The sequence below is a fragment of the Phacochoerus africanus genome, chromosome 3, assembly GCF_016906955.1.
Source record: "Phacochoerus africanus isolate WHEZ1 chromosome 3, ROS_Pafr_v1, whole genome shotgun sequence".
Taxonomy (NCBI): domain Eukaryota; kingdom Metazoa; phylum Chordata; class Mammalia; order Artiodactyla; family Suidae; genus Phacochoerus; species Phacochoerus africanus.
In genome coordinates this window covers 104,711,560-104,724,110 of record NC_062546.1, presented here as the reverse complement: position 1 = coordinate 104,724,110, position 12,551 = coordinate 104,711,560, and the positions used below count along the sequence as shown (strand labels likewise).

Here is a 12,551-nt window from a genome sequence, read left to right as displayed (position 1 = left end):
TAGAAACCAGGATTATGTTTACCCTTAGGGGATTGGTTGAAGTGAAACACACTGGCAGTTTCTTAAGTGATGGTAAAGTTTTAATTGGAGTGTGTCATTCCTAGAAAGCTTTATGCACATAGTAATGATATTTGTAATAAGAAAAAAATAGATATACTAGACAGATCTAGGTAGGACTAAAAAGAAAATGGACCAGAAATACACACCTTAAATCTGAAAAATATCTTATGAAAATATTGCTAGATAAAAATAGTTTGAATAGAATTTTATTCCTCCCTATGTAATGTAACATTGAGCAGATAATGAAAAAAAAATCATTTCCTGATTAGCACTGATGGTGCTTCTGACTTTTTGTTTACTATTTTTAAAAAGTATATTGGAAGTTCCCTTCTGGTGCAGCAGATTAAGGATCTGGTGTTGTCACTGCAGCAGCTCAGGTTGGTGTTGTGACTCAAGTTCCATCCCTGTAGGAACTTACATATGCTGCAGGCACAGCCAAAAAAAAAAAAAATTCTTTTTTTGAGATAAGTAAGAGTCACTATTTTTTAAGTGACTGGGTCCATTGGTCTTTTGGGCAAAAACTATAAACAACTTGAATGAAATATTACTTTCATCTTGATTACGGTAACTTTGTTTACTGAGTTTTCAACTCTGCTGCATCAGGCTCACAAGCATGAAGAGGAGATTCAGAACTAATAAAGATAATTTGTTTTTAATGAGAAATAATTTTCCTAAAGATTTCTAGATGGTCTTAAGAATTTTATTAACTGTCTGCTTTTGCCCACAGTCAGAAACAGTGATCTACATGCACACATTCACACACACACACAGACACACAAATGAAGTATAATACAAAGAAAGTTTAAATACGGTCAGCATTTTTTTAATTAAATGAGTACACAGGTTAATACAGCATAACAATAGTTTTATTATATTTTAATTATATATTTCAACTATTCTTTGACATTGTCTAAATGAATTGGTGATTACATTATTAAAAAGGGGTGTGTGTGTGTGTGTTTGTGTGTATCCAGGAAACAGGATAGCAGAAAAGGGAAGAAGTAGAGGAAAAACTTTAGTTGTGATAATGAGTAAGATCTTGATTTTTAGATAAACATTGATGAAAGCACTATCTTTTGTTTCCAAGATGCTTGCATTTGATTTTAGAGATTTTGATGTTGATTTCTAACTTTGTGTTCAATTTTACAAGATAACAGAACACAGAATTTTCAGTTTGCTCACATTTTTTATGTATGTAAAGGATTTTAATTTTTTATATTTTCCTTTATAATCCTCCTTTACAACTCTGGCAATCCTGCCATCTAATAATAGAAAGTGGTTTGCATATTATCAAACTGGACTTTGAAAGAGTTATACAGAATAATCCCTTAGTTGTTCATTTTGGTCAAGCACAAAATTTAAATGTTCATAATTAAAACAAAAGCAGATTATGATTGATTCTTCCAGCAAACACTGAATGACCATCATTTCATACAAAGGTCTGGCCTAGATGAACTGATCAGAACTAAGAAAATCAACATTCTGTCTTGGCTAGCTGAGCCTTGGGCCTTTTTTTATGTAGGATACATAAAACCACTGCTCAGTGATTTAATGAGGCAGAGCCTAAATTACTGTTTGGATATAAAGGCCTCCCTCCCCAGCTGACCAGAAAGCCATTTGGAGGTCAATTTAGCTATTTTGGTTGCGTTAATGAAGAACTAGACACAATTCACTGCTAAACCACTGCATGTTATGACAAAAACAGAATTTCAAATTCCCATAAGTTGACTCAAAGATGAATGTTAGCTTCTCAAAAAAAATATTTCATGTTGGTCTTAAGGCACTGCTGCCACTTATGTCTTCCAAAATGTGTGATTTTCCTTTCCCTTACACTCAAATCCCTAATACTAACATAAAGAGTACTCTTAGAAAATGTACTTATGTGAATTTTTAAGATAATACTTGTAGTAAGCACTTGTACTAAAGTTTTCCTTTAAGAATATCTCTAACTTCAATATACAGTTATTTTTAATTAAAACTGTGAATTATACATAGAAATATTAATATGCAATGACAGTCATGTACACATTCAAATGGCATTAAATGAATGGCTTAATAGCAATTACAGAGCTGAAAAGCAAGAATGATGGACAGAAATCACTGTCAGATGATGCAACCTGAGGACGAGGAAACTGAAAAGACCCCTGTTCATTGGCAACTATCTCCTCACTGGGTTATAACAGGATATGTAACTTTCCAAGTAGTTAAGTAGTTGCAGTGCGAGGAGTGAGGGCTTGTGCCTAGAGTTTGCCAAGAGCGCCATTTGAAAGTTGACACCCTTAACTTAGTCTCTGCAGGATGAAAACTGGAAGGAAGTTTGGATTCTCTGCAAGGGTATGCTTTACTGGGATTAGTGAGGAGGGCTGGATTGACCCACCCAAAATTACCAATATTCATTAAAGAAAGGGCACATGAGACAACAGTGAATATTCATAAACAGACTGGGAATGAAAAAATAAGTTCTAGAACCAACTCATCAGTTAGTGGCATTGGGCTACCTTGAGCCTTTCCCCCATGTGTACAGAAGGTGCAGGGTCACCATGCTCTGTAAGAAGCTTCCACCTCTAAGAACTTATCCTCAGGCAGTTCTAGGACATACAGGTGACTCCTTACAAAATGGAAAGCTCAGTTTTTATGTGTAAATAAATACAGAATGACTTTACATTGGCATTGCAAATGAAATAAAAACTTCTTTTTTTTGAAATAAAAACTTCTAATGTTCATCTATGTTGGTTCTTCTTTTCATGATATATAAAATAATTACTTTTCTCAGCCGTCTTTGCAGGTTGGGCAATATAAATTACTAGTTCTAAGCAATAGTTCATGGGCAGAAGTGAAATGCATTATGTCCAGGTTGTAGTGTTGAATTGCCTCCAATGTTATTATTCTTTTCCTGCCATCATGGTGAGAAAATTATAAAAAGATGGAGCTTCTATCATCTTCTGTTACTAAGTGTCCATGATAAATTGATTTCCTCTGATATGCTATGTTAGACACATATCTTGAGAAATAAAACTAAACTCTTTTTATCTACTAAGATTTGGGAGTTGCCTGTTAATGTAGTAAACCCTGACCTGTTCTGACTGACCCAGCAAACTAAACTGTGTGTGGCTCTATTAATTCTAAATTGTCAATGCAAATACTTTTAGGAAAGAAGATAAACGATTTTTATCTTGTAGGAAATAACTGCACTATAAATTTTGATTGACTGACAGTAGGCAAATGTTAATGTATATCAAAATAACTAATTGCAGAACCAAAACACATGATTTACTACATGTCAGTAATTTAAGGTTAAATACTTCCTTATTTACTCTCAGTAATACTATATTATTTCTTCCCTTTCTTCTTGCTGTTTAATAGCATTGGCATTTGTAAATAAATAACTAAAGTAGACTCTTCAGATGAAACTATCAAACATATAGTTATTGGTCTCTAGAGAACAGAATATTAAGATATATCAGAAGTAATACTTATGAAATAAATTTGAAGAAAAGTGGAAGAAAGTAATATACTCTACATAACGTATTATTTCTAAAGCTCATAAAAGAAAAAATCCTACAGAATTCATCATTTTCAAGTTTATTACATATACATTTTACTGGTTTTATTTTTAAGACTGTTGAATTTATTAATATGAATGCTTTTTTTTTTAATGGCCACACCCACAGCATACGGAAGTTCCTGGGCCAGGGACTGAAGTCAAACCACCACTATGACCTATGCTGCAGCTATAGCAATGCCAGATATTTAACCCACTGTGCCGGGGCTGGGGATTGAACCCCTACAGTCAGCTTCTTAACCCACTGTGCCATAGCAGAAACTCCTGTAGTCTTTTTAAAATAAAGAAAAACAACGTACTATGCTAACTTGAAGACTAACATTCCACATATTTCAAAGGTTTCAAATTTTAGCTAAAATGTTTATTGAAAAATAAACTTTTTTATTTGAGTGGGAATGAGAAATAATTATCTACAAAACCAAGTCCAAGATAACTGACTCAGCATGAATCTTCTCATTTAATACTGTCTATATTTTAAGCTCTTGTTGATGATTATTTTCCAACAGTCCATTAATAACCTAGAGAAGACTTTCAAATAGATTTTGTGATTTAGGCCTATAGTTCAGAATGGACTATTTAATGGAGGAATGAAGTTTTTAAAGATTACTAAATGAACTGTGTACTGTTTATCGTTTAAATTACTGAATGTTAAAAGTTTTTGTTTTGACGTAAACTCTTGTATTCACAAGAAGGCATTTTTTTTTTGTTTGAGTACTAGTTAAATTATATCGCTTTATTCAAATGGAAAGCTAAGCCAGACAATTCTGATGGATTTTCATTCCTCCTCTTTTACATAACAGAGAACTACCATTCATCCACTGGTGCAGTCATTCAAAATGTAAGAATTGACTGAAAATATACTAAATGACAAACAATATACCAGGCACAAGTGATACAGAAACAAAAAAAGCAATTATTGGAATTCCTGTTGTGACTCAGCAGTAACAAACCCAGCTAGTATCCATGAGGACTCAGGTTCGATCCCTGGCCTTGCTCAGTGGGTTAAGAATCCAGTGTTGCTATGGTTGTGATATAGGCCAGCAGCTGCAACTCCAATTCAAACCCTAGCCTGGGAACTTCCATATGCCAAGGGTGCCAGCCCTAAAAAGACAAAAAAGTAAAAAAATAAAAATAAAAAAAAATTCAGTTCTTGCCTTAAAGGAACTTACTGTCTGAGAAGTCTGAATATCAAATAGCAAATATCAAGGTGAATGAGAACAGGGGCTCTGGAGTCACGGACATGTATGGGTTCCAATCCCTCTGATTTGTCAATTACTAATTATGTGACTGGGGAAAATTTTCCTTGTCAATGAAATGTGGATTACATTACAGTCTGTTGTTTGGATTAAATTAGATCATATATATATATATACACACAGATATACGAATTATTACACACTTGGGTTTGATCTAGGGTAATTATTACAGTAATGTTTTTTTAAATAATGAGAATTTCTATAAAGAAGGGCTGCTGAAAGGCATTTTCTTTAACCTGAAGATGCAGGAATGAGGTTGGCAAGGTGCATCTGGACACTAACCATTGGATCAAAGCTTGAAACACAAGAACTGAAGGCTAAGCTGTAGTGAGAAGTCAGAGGGTATGAAATGCAAAGGTGCAGAAAAGGGAATCCGGGGAGTGTTCAATGAGCTGCAAGTTTTTAGTAAGAGGGTCTTCTTGGGAAATTAGTGGGAGATGAGACTGGAGAAATGGAAAGCAATTTGGATATCATCCTGAGTGATTTATAATTTGTCCTGAAGATGGTAGCCATTCAACCAACATCAATTAAAAAAACAGACGAGTATCCTTTGCTTTATACTACTAGCAGAATCAAGCCCTCTCCATGGTTCAGAGGTGCTGAAATGAATTAGAACACAATTCACACTTCACTATCAGAGTTAATGCACACATGCAGAGCCTTTATATAAGAACGTGAGGAACTAAGGACACACTTTTCACATTAGGAAATAATAGAGATTATAATACAAGTAAAATACATAATGTTTATTCAGCATATATTTACTGAGGATTCCTCACTGATGGGTACTACGCTACAGTCTTCAGTGATGAACACAAGTCTGTTTCCTCTGTTAAAGGAGGTTATAGCCTGAGTGGGTAACCCATCCCTTTTTACCACCCCATCTTATCCCAGCTAGGCTTTGCTCTGGAATATCTGTTGTCAGGTGTGGTCTTAAGACTGTACTTCCCACAAGGGATAATAATATTCTAGGTTATTTGAATCTTTGCACCTTAAGAGTTCCTTGTGGTGTACAAAATACATCCTTACTCTGGGAAGTCCATATTTGAAGTAAAACCAAATATCCGGCTTGTCTGTGAAAATACTGTTACACACATATGGGAACCTACTATAAAGAAATAAAAGTACTTTGGGAGTTGGAGGGTAGAGTCTGAGAGTCCTGAGAAATCTTTCACAAATTCAGAAGTGCTCTCCAGTGGACCTTCCCCACTGGAGGTTTCAACAGCACTGTTTTGCATCAGTTACCTTTGTTGAATGGTCGGTCACTTTGTATGGCGATTTCTTTTTTCATGAGGAAAGTTTATTCCACTTAAAGATGAACAGGCCATGACATCTCGTCCCAACTGGAAGTGCATGAGCTCAGTGTGAACAGCTGTTGGAACAAGTGTGGGTGAAAATTCCACTCTGTAGAAAACAACCTTGATGAGCATCCTTGGTCACACTGCTTTCAGGACTAAGGCCCATCTGTTGGGCTGGCTGAGTGCCTGGGCACTTGTTGGTCAGATTTTAGGACATAGAACATCTCCATCAGCAAGTTCTGGTTTCCTTCCTGCCACACTACTGCCCCCTGGGTGTCAGATGCCCTTTTATCTCAGACAAGCTGCATAGTTGCATCAGATCTAAACCCCTCTTCTTTCTAGCTCAACCCCCTCTCTCCCCTACTCCCCGGCCCAAATCAAAATTTCATAGAAGGTGTATATTGAAGGTCAGAGTATATTAAGTGTGTTATTGGCTTGTATTTTTCTATTTATTCTATTCTCTCCAAAGCTGAGAGAGGGTCAGTACAGCATTCGATAATGACATATATGAATCACTGCCTGTTGATGCTTATTTGGTTTTCATAAAGAATAGCTTCCTTACAGTTTCCACTTCTGCACAAAGAAAATCAAATAAGATACACTATAGGTGTATGAAAACAATTTTTCTGATTTTAACTTATTTTTTATCTTTTTACTATTTTTGATTTTCAATTCCTCGTTATTTTATTTCTCTTCCTTCTTTTTCAGACTTTTTTTTTCTGACTTTCTGTTTTACTTTTTTCATAACATTAGGATTCCAGTTTACTTTTTCCCTGACCTTTTTTTAGCTCCCCTTCAAGTCTTAAATCTCTCCAAACAGTGTTTTCCTCTAATTATTTCCTTCTTTCCTAACTCAGCCTTCCAGTCTGCCCTGTCACCAAGCCCTGTGCATCTTCCAGAAGAATGAATTCTTCACATTCTTGGCCCTCTTGCAAGCTGTCTTGTTTTAGTTGACCACTTTCTTCTACCTCTGAGGGAGCCATGGTATAATATCATGTAACTTTTATACTCTTCTGATTAGCTGCTTTCCTTCTGACACTCAGACAGCAGAGATATGAGGGCTCAAAGGGAATATAACTCTATAAACAACGAGATTTCTCTATAGGACATAGAAACACATCAATGTCCTTTACACAAACCGGCATAGCTTAGAGGCTGGTCTATGTAAATCACTGTCTCTTGGACACTCTGAACAATTACAGAAAACTTAGTCCAGAGATGTTCAGGTTTACAAGATTTATAACATGCAAGATGAAGTGTGATGTTAGGGTGAATGTATATTCAAGACTGTTCTTCTTCCCTTCTCTCTGGCTGTGTGCCTCTTTCTCTTGCAGCCTGTCACCAGGTTGGAAAAACCAAGACAGGGGGGTTGTGGGGGACAGTGAATGTGAAGGTGGAACAAAATGTGTCAGCTTCTTATGTTGCCTAAGCCACAGGTACCTGATCACCCTGGCTTCATGGGAATTTATAAAGACTTGGAATTGTGCTTTATTGTTATTTTTTTAACCAAATAAATAAGTAGCAAATGATATATTGTTTCTGTGACTCATTGTTTCAATAAATGTTTATTAAGTGGATCTACTTGTGACCGGTAATGTTCTAGCCACTGGGAAAGGGTGAACAAATGTTAGTGTTTATGTGTCAGAAAATGCAACTTACGTTACATCCCTGTTTAACCACCATATTTAGTTTAGTAAATTCCTTAGCCACCAGAAATTGAAAATGTTATTTTATTGAGAAATAATTAAGCCCTTCTATGAAAAAAATCTGTCTGTACTTGTTTTTTTTTTTTTTTTTCTTCTTTTTAGGGCCAAACCCGCGGCATACGAAGGTTCCCAGGCTAGGGGTCCAACCGGAGCAACAGCTACCAGCCTACTCCAGAGCCACAGCAACGGTCTGAGCCGCATCGGCGACCTACACCACAGCTCATGGCAATCCCAGATCCTTAACCTACTGAGCAAGGCCAGGTATGGAACCTGAAACCTCATGGTTCCTAGTCAGATTTGTTTCCACTGAGCCATGACGGGAACTCCTGTACAATTATTTTTTAAAGTGAGGTATAATTGATATATAACAATTGGTTAAGTATAAGGTGTACGTTGATTTGATACATTTATATATTGTAATATGATTGCTGCCGTACCTTTAGCTAAATCTCCATCACATCAGATAATTTATTTTTTATTGTGAAAACATTTAAGATCCAGCCTCATAGAAATTTTGCAGTTTATAATATAGTTGTTGACTGTAATCACTATTTTGTGCATTCGATCTCTAGAATTTCTCCATCTTCTAACTGCAAGTTTATACCCACTGGCAACATCTCACCAATTTCCCTATCCCCCAGGCCTGTTAACCACCATTCTACTCTCTGTTTCTGCAAGTATAGCCTTTTCAGATTCCACATGTAAGTGATATAATACAATATTTGTCTTTCTCTGTCTGGCCTGTATATAAGCATTGTGGTAACCCTAACCATAACCCTAACCCTTTATCTATTCATTTATTGATGGCCACTAAGCATGTTTCCACTTCTTGACCACAGTGACTAATGCGGTAATAACATGGGGGTGTAGATACCTCTTTGATAGCCTGCTTTCATTTTCCTTTGGATATATACCCAGAAGTGGGGTTACTGGATCATGTGGTAGCTGTATTAAAAATGCTTGATGTTTTGAGGGCTAACAATTGGTGCTATGATCCAAATAATACAATAAGGAAGGTTGCTATTTATATAATGCAATGGAGTAGGTTGTTATTTAGAAGGAAACTGGAACCCGGGAAAGTAAGTGGTTTGCACACAGCTAGCTGAGTGGCAGAGCTGGGATTGAGAATGTTTTACTTTAAGACAGTGGGGAAACATGTGTTAATGTATGTATGCATGTGTGTGTGTGTGTACGTCTATCTGTGTATACACACATACATTTAAACCTAGTTTTGGTCACTCACCTTTATGTATCTCTGTGTATAAATATATATACACACACACATCTTTATGTATCAGTGTGTATATATACACACACACACACACACACATATATATTTAAACCTAGTTTTGGTCATTCTTGGTACAGAAAAATCTTTGTGCAAACGTGAATCTTAAGGTTCAGTTTAAATCACTGTCATTATAACATAGGATAATCTCTTGATTACATTTGGCAAAATGTTAATTTGAGAATTTCTGCCAAGATCTTTCTTTCTATTTCAAGGGGTCTTTCTGCAAAACCTTGCAACATTGTCTCTCCCCATAAGGATTCTCTGTGTTGCACAAAGTCAGGAGAATTTTAAACATTTAGTGAGAAGACAAATTTCTTTAAGAAGACCTGAAACGAGAGCTAGTTCAGAGAGAAAGCTGAACCTTATGGTGAGTCTTATAAAATTAAATTAAGTGCTATATCCCAATATATTATACCTCTTTTTTCAGAATCTGCTAGTATAAATTTTTTCCATTGCCATTCACACTGCCCCATATCTAGCAATGAATAATCAACACTATTACCAAAGCAAAAGCCTGTTAAAAACATCCAAGATTTCTGCATTACAATAGGACTTAAGATGAGCTAAACACTCAAATGTGATATTATATATTAATGTTTTGTCATTTGACATTTTGGTTTATTTCATTGATAATGAACATATCAATTATATCAAATTAAAAAAAATTCGCTCTCATCACTATTTTGTCCTCATTATACAAAGTATTTTTCCTTTGTGAAAAAACTTAAAGGAGATAATTTTGTACTATTCTGTTCACAAGCATCATTTAGCAAATTTTGAATTTAATTTTAAATTAGTACAAGTGATTTACATTTGTTTTCATCAAATGGTGATATCCTGAATACTTCGAGTTATATTCTCCTCATTAGGCCATTATCATATATACTCAAATGCCAGTAAATAACATGAAGAGAGAATTAAATGGAGGACAGTGAATTATGTTTGGAATCCAGAATATTCTGAGAGGACTATTGTGGAGGGTATAATATAGAGCATTTGATCTATAAGCCAGACTGCCTATACACTTCTTGATCTGTTGTTCATAACAAAGTCACATAATTTTTACACCAATTATTTTATAAACCAAAATAAAACACAAATGTATGATTATTAAATTATGTCAATTTATATAAAAACCTCCTTATTTTTGAAACTGGTGTCAAGCAGAGAACCCAGGTCTAAATATTTTTCCAGATTGAGAACAGTAACACCTCATCTGAAATGCACAGCATAACTATCTTTATATAAATCACACTCAACTTAATACAAAATATGCTTCTGCCTCTTATTATGAAGACCTCAAAAAATTTTACATATAATCAAACACATGATATACATAAGTCTTCTTTCATATAATTATATGCATTTATACATAAAATATGATAATATATATGCACATACACAAAGTGAAATTATGTTATTTTCATATTTGTCTTAATGTTGCTGTGAATTTATTGGTCTTCAGTAAATTCTAAAAATCATAGTTATAAAAGCCACTTTTATAATATTCATGCTTGTAAAATTTAATATATATCTCTGCTGAGATCTAATGATTTAAATTATATCACTGTAGCCTTCAAATACAGTAAAAATTCCAAAATAGTACCTTTAATATGCATGATCCCATCCCTTCAAACTTAAAATATTTATAAGTGCTTTCGATAAGTTAAAGAAATTATTTGGTGTGCTTTAACATATGTCAAACAAAAAAAGGCTATCCTCATATTTTCAGGCTAAAAAATATTGGACAGTAGCTTGTAAAAAGAACAAAACTAGTGTGAGAGAAAGGGTCACTTTGATAATGCAAGATCATGAAGAAGCCCATCATAAAAGGGTGAGTGATGGATTATATTGTGTTACATGGGTGACAAGGTGTGGACATTGATAATGTGACGGTGAGAAGGAGGAGGATCAAGGCAAGAGGTAACACTGTTTATTTGGAATGTAACACTGGGAGCTGTCCTAACAACTGATAGATAAATCAACATGAAGACATTCTTCCCAAGAATATAAAAGTTAGAACAAGGGGCTTTTATGAGAGGAAATGCAAAGGGTCCTTCTAGATAATAAAACCTTCTGCTAAATTTCATATAGTAATTCTATCTATCCATTCAGTTTAAGCTAATTACAGAATCTGGATATAGGGTATGCTCCCATTCTGAATTTCTTCTGAAAACACAGACTTAACAGATTTTTTTTTTTTTTTAAGTTTCAGAAAACATATTCGTGTTGAATATACATTAAACCAGCTTATTGCCTTAGGTATCAGTCAGTCAAACAATTTTCATCTTTATTGTATTTGTTTTTATAAGACTAAAGCTTGTTTTCTGGGAATATATACACACATTTATATCTGTTTCTAGAGCATATTCTTTAAAAAATTCATAAAGTATTTTCTAAAGAAATAGGAAGATTGATGATATTCAGTGTTTAAAACCTTTCAAGTAAAATTCAGCTCTGTTGTTTTCTGTGTCTAAGAAGCTCAAAGCAAAATTCCATCCCAAGAAGTACTCTTCTAATATCTTCCTAAAGGAGTAAAATATTATATTTAATCTATGCGTAAGCTCGCTAAGTATCAAAATTAGTTTGTAAAATGTATCAACATCTGTACTAACACTGTGGAGAATGCCTCTTTCACTAAACCATTTGTTGTACATGTAAATGTGTGATAGTCACAGAGGAGGTTTGAGGCGCCCATGAAAGTTTGATTGTATTTTATCTATAAAAAAATGCCACATGCATGGTATTACGAATAGTTGGTGTATTTTGCTTCTTAAAGCTTGCTATAAAAATAGTGTATTTCTTTCTAAGAGGTTTTATCTCAGGCCTAATTTATTTGTTTTATTTCTTATAAGAAGGAAAGACTGGTAGAATTCAATATCCTTTGGAAAGTCAGATAATAGAAGCCGCTTGCTCGAGGACCACTACTTTAAGCCAAGCATGGTTGGCTTAGAGAAGCGTATAGTAAAGAGCTGGTAACTACTGGAAAATAGCTCTAAATGAATCAAAATATTCATGTTGTCCCTTCCACAATGCTGCCATAACTAGAGTAGCAGTGTGGCACTGAGGGAGATGTGTGGGCTTTGCATTTAGGATACCCTGAGCTTCAAAGTAGGCAAATTAGCCTTTATGAGCTTCAATATTTTTAACTGTTTAATGGAAATATAAATACCTTATTCATGGCTTGTCTTAAATGGATTAAATGAGATAAAGGATGAAGAGTGCCTAGCACACCATACATGCTTGAAAACTTGTAGCAAACATCATTACCCTTTCTTTCTTTTTTCTTTCCTTCTTTTTTTTTTTTTTTTTTTTTTGTCTTTTTAGGGCCACACCTACAGCATATGGAAGTTTCCAGGCTAGGGGTTGAATCAGAGC

General features: G+C 34.7%; 1 long non-coding RNA gene across 1 annotated transcript in view; it reads right to left on the bottom strand.

The window, feature by feature from the left end:
* LOC125123091 (uncharacterized) overlaps window positions 1-12,551 on the bottom strand; it is a 43,276-nt gene that overhangs the window by 19,103 nt on the left and 11,622 nt on the right. Inside the window, exon 3 of the long non-coding RNA XR_007133975.1 lies at window positions 6,124-6,250. This is a non-coding gene — a long non-coding RNA (uncharacterized LOC125123091). The remainder of the gene's footprint in view (window positions 1-6,123; window positions 6,251-12,551) is intronic.